A 9383-nucleotide genomic window follows, 5' to 3' on the forward strand; every position below is an offset into this window, starting at 1 on the left:
ATATTTAAAATATAAGAGTAGCTCACTAATCCTTGCTTCTGGCTTCAAAAATCCACACAAAGGCTTTAAACAGAAGTAAAGAATTTTTATATTCAAAAGAAAAACTAAAGTCAATATTTAATGCCTTTGAATGTTGTCTAGCAGTTGGACTTTAGTACTGGAACAGCCTGTCGAAGGCAAGCAGCTAAAATATCTTTAGCACACTACAGATTAATTAGTGAGCATTATTACAACCAAGGTCTATGTCCCTTACTCCCAAATACACAGAGAAATTATGTTTACGGTGACTGATATTCCTTTGTTCTACTATTGTAACTGTCAATCACAATGCTGTGGAAGGAGTTGTCTGGTAATGACATTTAGGACAAACATGCAAGTATATTCATCACTGGCTGTCTAATTACTATAGTTGGTTTAATGACAGGGATGCATTAATATTTTAGTAATTCTATCAATCTGCAAATCCTAGAGATTCTAAACTGTCTTACTTCCTTGTATATGCCTAACCAGGGGAAAGAGAGCATGATGGAGATCATTTTCTTGGTAACCAGTTGTTACAGAAAAAGGAATGTTTATAATCTAGTAGACATTTCTGAGGACACATATTACATGAAAAGGACATTTCAATGGAAAATGTACATTCTGGTTGGTTATTGTTGTTAAGTGCATTGTTCAGCAAATGTTCTGGTATATTGAGTTTCAGGCATCAGTTGAATTATATTACGGTGAGATTTGTGATTAAAGTACGCTAACTCAAAATGACAAGCCAAGGGCTTTTAAAACCCACATTTCAATGAAATCTGGCAGTACAAAAACAGCTGCTCTAAGTCCACTCCTCTAATATTTCAAAGGAAGAATAGCAATGGATTTCTGATACCATATGGGCCAACTGCAGAAATTCTAGAACAGCCTGAGAGACCCTGGGTGAAAGGTCACACTCTGTCTTATACAGATGGTATGTTCAATTATTAAAGAGCAATTTTAATCATTTAATCATTTCAGACCCTGAAATGAAAGATCTTCTCAGGTATCTCTAACTTTGTTGCAACCTAAACTCTGCTGTCGAACTTCTATGCACCCAGTAAGCAGCAGATGCTATTTCATACCCTAACTTGATTTACATTGCCATGTGAGCTGAATTTGTTTCTGCAGGCTCTGAAAAACTTTTCTTGGTGGAAAAAAAAAAAAAAAAAAAAGAAAACAAACCCGAAGGCCACACCTTTGCAGAGACGTTCCCTACTCCTAGAAGGAAAATTCAATCTAAGTCCTTGCTCAGACTCAGATTCCTCAAGAGGATGGCCAATGGCCTCTTCTTTCAACAGAATTATTTGCAGTTTTGGAAAATCTGACATCTAGCATCAATTATTAGGAGTTCTGATAGCATAGTGCCTAAGGCACTTGACTGCTAACCAGAAGGCTGGTGGTTCAAACCCATCAGCCACTCCTCGGAAGGAAATGGGGCAATCTACTTCTGTAGTGATACTGCCTCGGAATCCCAAGGAGGGGTCCCTATGAGTCAAGTCCGACTCGACGGCACATAACAACAAGCGTCAATTATTTTCTTTTTCTTTTTTTTTTTTTTAAGAAACAGTCTGCTTATAAAAAATAAGCAATCCCAATTCAAAATCATAAAAAAGACCAAAATTACAGGTCTGATAGAGCCTGGTGAAACACCTCAGACTAGAGCCACTAGTTACCCTTCAGACCTGGAATTGAACTCACTCCCGTGGTTTCCAGCCAAACAGTAGACAGGCATATAGGGTGAACAGTTACACCAGGTAGGTACAGTCCTTAGAACAATCAATCACGGGAGAACAGAAGGGCAGATTGCACAGGGAGATAGCTCAGGGGCAGGAATGCATAGGAAAGAAGGGCACAGGGAAGAGGTAACTACAGGGAGTAAGTGGAAAGAGCTGTCACATTGTGGGGATTGCAGTCAATGTCATGAAACAAAATGTGTATGAACTGCTGTATGGAAAATCAATTTGCTCTGTAAACTTTCACTTAAATCACAATAAAAATAATAAAATAATAAACAGCCCCAGCAATGTGGCTGGTATATAATAGGTGTTCAGTCTTTTGGGCCTCCACTCATCAATCACATATGTGCACACATTCACATGTATATGTTGGAATTCACATTTATGTAACTTGGCAAGAACCAGTAGAATCAAATCAAGAATAATTTCACTAATTTTAAAAAGTAAAATTAAATGCAAATCTTAGATTGGTATGTTATTTCGATGAAAAGAACAATACTATAACTGAGCCAATAATAATAACCAGTATTTATTGATAATTTGCTATGTGTCAGGCACCATGCTAAGTTCTTTACATGTTTTATTTTGGTTAATTCATCAATTCAATGAGGTTAAATACTGTAATTATCCCTATTTCACAAATGAGGAAACTGAAGTACAGAGGGGTTAAGGTACATGATTACTAAGATTATATAGCTGCTTAGTGGTGGAGCCAGGACACCAAACTGTTGTTGTTATTATGTGCTGTTGAGTCGTTTCTGACTCATAGCGACCCTATGTACAATAGAATGAAACACTGTCAGTCCTATGGCAGCCTCATGATCCCTACTATACCCGAGCCCACTGCTGCACTCACCGGGTCAATCCACCTTGTTGAGGGCCTTCTCATCTTTCATTTACCCTCCACTTTACCAAGCATGTCATCCTTCTCCAGAGAATGATCCCTTCTGACAACATGACCAAAGTAGGTGAGATGAAATCTGGCCATTCTTCTTTCCAAGGAGCATTCCAGCTGCACTTCTTAGAACCAGAACAGATTTCTTTGTTCTTTTAGCAGTCCATGGTACTTTCAGCATTCTTCACCAACACTGCAACTTAAAAGCATCAACTCTTCTTTGGCCTTCCTTATTCATTGTCCAGCTTTCACACATGCATATGAGGTGATTGAAAATACCATGGCTTGGGTTAGGCGCATTTCAGTCTTCAAGCAGATATCTTTGCTCTATAGCACTTGAAAGAGGTCTTTTGCAACAGATTTGCCCAATGCAATATGTCTTTTGATGTCTTGACTGCTACTTCATTGGTGTTGATTGTAGAACCAAGTAATATGATGTCTCTGACAACTTCAATCTTTTCTCTATATATCATGATGCTGCTTATTGGTCCAGGTGTGAGGATTTTTGTTTTATTTATATTGAGTTGTAATCCATACATACGTATAGTCTACCTACGTAGACTGTAGTCTTTAATCTTCATCAGTAGAAGATCCAGGTCTTCTTCACTTTCAGCAAGCAAAGTTGTATCATCTGCATATCTCAGGTTATTAATGAGAGTTCCTCCAATCCTGATGCCACGTTCTTCTTCATGTAGTCCAGCTTCTCGGATTATTTGCTCACCATACAGATTGAATAAGTATGGTGAAAGGATACAACCCTGACGCACTCCCTTCCTGATTTTAAACCATGTAATGTCCCCTTGTTCTGTTCGCATGACAGCCTCCTAGTCTATGTACAAGTTCCTCATGAGTACAATTAAGCAATTAAGCGTTCTGGAATTCCCATTCTTCTCAATGTTATCCATGATTTGTTATGATCCATACAATCAAATGCCTTTGCATAATCAATAAAACACAAGTAAACATCTTTCTAGTATTCCTTTCTTTGAGCCAAGGTCCACCTGACATCAGCTATGATATCCCTTCCTCCATGTGCCCTTCTGAATCCAGCTTGCATTTCCGGAAGTTCTCTATCAATATACTGCTGCAACTGTTTTCGAATTATCTTCAGTTAGATTTTACTTGAGTGTGATATTACTGATATTGTTCAATAATTTCCACATTCTGTGGGATCACCTTTCTTTGGAATGAGTACAAATATGGATCTCTTCCAGTCAGTTGGCCAGGTAGCTGTCCTCCAAATCTCTTGGCATAGCCGAGTGAGTGCCTCCAGCTAAGCATCCATTTGTTGATACATATCATTGAGTATTCTGTCAATTCGGAGAGCCTTGTTTTTCACCAATTCCTTCAGTGCAGCTTCAACTTCTTTCTTCAATACCATTGGTTGTTGATCATATGCCACCACCTCTGGAAATGGAACCTACCAATTCTTTTTGGTATAGTTAGTGACTTTGTATTACATCCATCTTCTTTTGATGTTTCCTACATTATTCAACATGTTGCCAGCAGAAGGCAAGTGTTTGCGTGTGTGGAGCTGCCCTGGGGGCAGACCGCAGTAAACCAGCCCTGGGACCAGCGGAAGGTGGTTGTTTGCATCCCAGGCGCAAGCTGGGCAAGCAAGCAGGGTTGGAGAGACCAGGAAATGAGCAGAGCAGTTTGGAATAGCTAAGGGAGACAAACTTGTCTGTCAGTTTGTTGTACTGTGGTGGCTTGAGTGTCGCTGTAGGCTATGCCACCGGTGTGTCAAATGCCAGCAGGGTTACCTGTGGTGGACAGGTTTCAGCAGAGCTTCCAGATTAAGGCAGACTCAGAAGAAGGAAGAGGCCATACACTTCTCAAAGAATTGGCCAGTGGAAACCTTATGAATAACAGTGAAACACTGATATATTACTGGATGCCAAACTAGGTCACTAAAATTCCAAAGTCTATGATCATGTCAATCCCCTCTAACTAAATACCACCAGAAACACACCTGTACTTAAACAAGTTTAGTTTATTATTCATTGCAGCAAGAAAGAACACACACCGTGTGAAAATGTGAGATACCTCAGTAAAAAGATTTTAGGAAGACTTACTAGATTTAGCCTTATTTTAGGTGATTTGGGGGAGAGCTTAAGGAAGCAGGATTTTTTTCTGGATTGGAGGCTATCCAGAAGTAGAAGTAATTAGATGATTGGTTATCTCAATAAATCTTATTTAGAAAGACAGAAGATCAGAAAGCATTTGTAAATAGTAAAGAAACAGTAAATTTACAGCAATAAAATTGTAAATAGTAAAGAAACAGCAGTCACTCATAGCAGCCAGGATAGCAGGATATAGGGTCCTCCACCTAGCATATAGAAGAACCTGGATTTGAACCTAGGCGCCTGCCTGTTTACCTGCTCTATGTTGTTGTTTGTTGTTATTTGCCGTCGAGTCAGCCCTGACTCATAGCGACCCCTCCTTGGGTTTTCGAGGCAGTGTCACTATGGAAGTAGGATTGCCCAACCTTCCTTCCGAGGAGTGGCTGGTAGGTTTGAACCGTCAGCCTAAAGCAAAACATGGGTGATGGGAGAGATGATTCAGGAAGAAACCTTGGCCACACAGTCAAACTAAAGAGTCACATTGTCAGACAGGCACCACAGAGCCTCCCTGGGGTATTAAGTCCTCTAACAATGGTCTGAATTAAAATTTTAAAAAAGTGTCTCTGTAGGGGGACTTTTTGCTTTGCTGGCCAGCTTACTAAAAGTGCCGACCAAACACTTTTCTCAGTTTTAAAAGGCTCATTCCCATTATTTATGTGTGTGGATAAGGCTGCCTTCTCTGATAGGACTCAGGTCCATCTTAATAGCTCAATGGACTTGGTGGAAGCTCCTCTCCCAGAATTCTATGGCCTACTCTCACTGGAGCCCTTTCTTGGAGTCTTTGGTATTATAGAGATTTTGCTTCTGTTTTAAGTCTTGATAAGAAAGCACATTAAGGAAGAACAAAATGGATATCTATTGTGTCCTCATGTACAGTAATTACCCTCTTTGGGGTAAGAAAATTGTGTTTTTCCTTGTGAACTTCCCCTTCATCATCACATAATAGTCCTGGTGGGACATGAAAATTAAGGTGCTCTCCCTGCCTCCCTCTCTCAGAACACTAACATATATATAAAAGAAGGGGCTCTATATGATTATGAGACCAGAAGAACTAGATGGTGCCCGGCTACCACTGTCAAGCACTCAGAGGGGAATTGGTGCAGGAGATCCTGGATAGAGTGGGGAAACAATGTGGAACAAAACTCAAAATCGTAAAAAAAAAAAAAAAGACCAGTGTGATAGTTGGAGCTGTGTGTCAACTTGGCTGGACCACAATTCTGTGTGATTTAAGCTGTTGTGATGTGGTTATTCCCATGATGGGATCAGATGATTATGTTTAAGCAGGCAATCTGTTAAAAGGGAGTTTCCCTAGGGGTGTGGCCTGCTTCCAGTATATCTAAGGACATCCTGGGAAAAGAGACATTCTTCTGTGGATAGGGATTCTGTTGTGCTGCCTACAACTGTCTGTGAGTGAACAATCCACCATTCGGCCTGGAGATCTTGGATTCGTCACTCGTTGGAGTCAATAGCCGGTGTACTGCGTGCCAGCCTTGAGCTCCTCAGCCCCTGCAGTTGCAAGAGTTGGGAAAAGCCTCCAGCTTGACGTTTGATCCAGGAACTTTGGACTTGCCAGCTTCTATAAGTGTGTGAGCCATTTTCCTAAGATAAATTTCTATATATATATACATATATATATATAAGCACATTTTTAAGCTTTACTGGTTTTATTTCTCTAGAGAACCCAGTCTAACACAACCAGTTTGCTGATCTGGTAGAGCCTGATGGGACCGCTGAGACCATAGCCTCTAGTGACCCTTCAGGTCTAGCACTGAACTCACCCCTGTGGCTTCCAGCCAAACAAACAACAGGCATATAGGGTGAACAGTTACATCAGGTAGATACACTCCTTGGAGCGAACAATTGTGAGAGAACAGAAGGGCAGAGTTTGCACAGGGAGATAGCTCAGGGGGTGGAGTGTTTGGGAGGGAAGGGCACCAGGAAGAGGTAACTGCAGGGAGGAAGTAGGAGGAAGCTATTACATTGTGAGGAATTGCAGTCAATGTCATGAAGCAAAATGTGTATGAAATGCTGTATGGAAAATGAATTTGCTTTGTAAACATTCACCCAAATCACAATAAAAATAAATTTTTAAAAAAAGGCCAATACTAGTTCATTTCAGCTCAAAAAAAAAAAAAGAGGAAGGGGCTCATGGCACAAGTTGGACAAATCAGTCTCTCTCCTTCAGGAGCTGGAATCTTGACTGGAGTGACACAGGCAGGACTCTGTGTAGAGCTAACACATAGCAGTTCTTTGAAGAGACTTCTCAGAATTATCTGTTGTTGTTGTTATGTGCGTATAGTCGGACCCGACTCACAGAGACCCCCCCCCCTTGGGTTTCCAAGGTGGTATTACTACGGAAGTAGATTGCCCAACCTTCCTTCTGAGGAGTAGCTGGTGGGTTTGAACTACCAGCCTTATGGTTAACAGTCAAGTGCCTTAGGCACTATGCTACCAGGGCATGCTACAATAGCAATACTACAAGTGAATGGCTTTAACAAACAGAAATTTATTCTCTCACAGATTAGGAGACTAGAAGTCCTAATTCAGGGCACCACTTCTAGTGAAAGACTTTCTCTCTGTGTTGGCTCTGTGGGAAGTCCCTTGTCTCCTTTCAACATCTGTGGGCTCAGCATTCCTTGAAGATCTTCATGTATCTTGGCACCTATCTTCCCCTGAATCTAGAAGGTTCTCAACACAGGGACTCTGCGGTGTAGTCAATTACATAGTGTGGCTTTTCTAGCCATAAATCTTTGTAAACTCCATGGTGGAATTTGCCGTGAGCAACTGAGTAGCTCCTGATTGTTAAAGTTAGCCACCTGGGGTATTTCTATCGGGAACAGCACAAAGTAAAATTTTCTGGGAAGTTCACCCTCTCTCAAGTGTATAGAATTCTGATGTTGGGATTGGTTAGTTTGGCCACTCTGCCAAGCTCAAAAGGAGCCCTTTTAGAGACAGAATCTTAGACACATCTCTCACTGTGGCTGAGATGCAAGAGACACGTTTGGCTGAGAGAGATGTGAGAGACACACACTGCTGAGAGAGACACCGATGTGCTACTGAGACTGCCAGCTGCTGAGTGAGACAGCTGGCTGTGAGAGACTGAGTGCACTTCTGAACTTGAATTGTAGCCTGTTGCTCCTTAATAAACTCCATAATCTGTGAGTTCTGTGTGGCCACTGCAGTGAATTATTGAACCCAGCAGAGAGGTAGTGGGTGCTTCAGGAAGAACAGTTGGTGTCAGGGCTGGTGAAAGGGCTGGAGGGAGGCAACATGTCTGGCCGCACAGGAATAGGCCTTGGGCTACTGATGGTGATTCTTTCTTCCTCTTGTGGGATTAGAAGAGGTCAGAAGATGTGGCCTCCTTGCCTCCTTGGCAGACTCTGAGTCCAAAGAACTCTCCTTGCAGCTCTTCTTTCTTGGTGGTACTGAGGTCCTTCTTTCCATGCTCCCTTCGCTCTCCTTTTATCTCTTGTAAGATAAAAGAAGAAGACTAGGATGAAGGATGTGGCAATTCATTTCTGAAAAAAATAGCCACTGAAAATCTTATGAACAGCAGTGAAATAGTCTGATTTAGTTCAGAAAACCTTATGAATAGCAGTGAAACACTGTCTGATATATATAGTGCCAGACAATGAGACCTTCAGGTTGGAAGGCACTCAAAATACAATTAGGAAAGAGCTGCCTCCTCAAAGTAGAATTGCCCTTAATGACATGGATGGAGTAAAGCATTCTGTACCTTAATTTGCTATTGTGGCATAACTCAAAATGAGAAGAAACAGCTATAAATCAGAATGTGGAATGAATCTAGGAAAATTGGAAGTTGTCAAAAATGAGATAGAACACATAAAGATTGATATACTAGGCATTAGTGAGCTGAAATGGACTTGTATTGGCCATTGTGAATTGGACAATCATACAGTCTACTATGACAGGAATGACAAATTTAAGAGGAATAGCATCATATTCATTGTCAAAAAGAAAATCCCAAGATCTACACTCCAGTACAATGCTGTCAGTGATAGGATAATATCCATACACCTACAAGGAAGACCAGTTAATACTACTATTATTCAAATTTGCACACCAACCACTAAAGGCAAAGATGAAGAAATTGAAGAGTTTCACCAGCTTCTGCAGTCTGAAATTGACCAAACATGCAATCAAGATGGATTTATAATTACTGGTGAAAATGTGAAAGTTGGAATCAAAGTTGGAAACAAAGTTTGGAATGTGAAAGTTGGAAATAAAGAAGAAACATCAATAGTTGGAAAATATGGCCTTGGTGATAGAAATGATGCCAGAGATCACATGATAGAATTTTGCAATACCAAAGACATGCATTGAAAATAACTTTTTTCAACAACATGAACATTGACTATACACGTGGACCTCACCAGATGGAATACACAGGAGTCAAATTGACTATATCTGTGGAAAGAAATGATGAAAAAAAAGCTCAATATCATCAGTCTGAACAAAGCCATGGACTGACTTGGAACAGAACATCAATTGCTCATATACAATTTTAATGGGAAGCTGAAGAAAATTAAAACAAGTCCAAAAGAGCCAAAATACAATCTACAGTATACCCTACCTGAATTTAGA

This window comes from Orycteropus afer, unplaced genomic scaffold (genome assembly GCF_000298275.1).
Source record: "Orycteropus afer afer isolate SDZICR_OR568_19922 unplaced genomic scaffold, OryAfe1.0 scaffold00063, whole genome shotgun sequence".
Taxonomy (NCBI): domain Eukaryota; kingdom Metazoa; phylum Chordata; class Mammalia; order Tubulidentata; family Orycteropodidae; genus Orycteropus; species Orycteropus afer.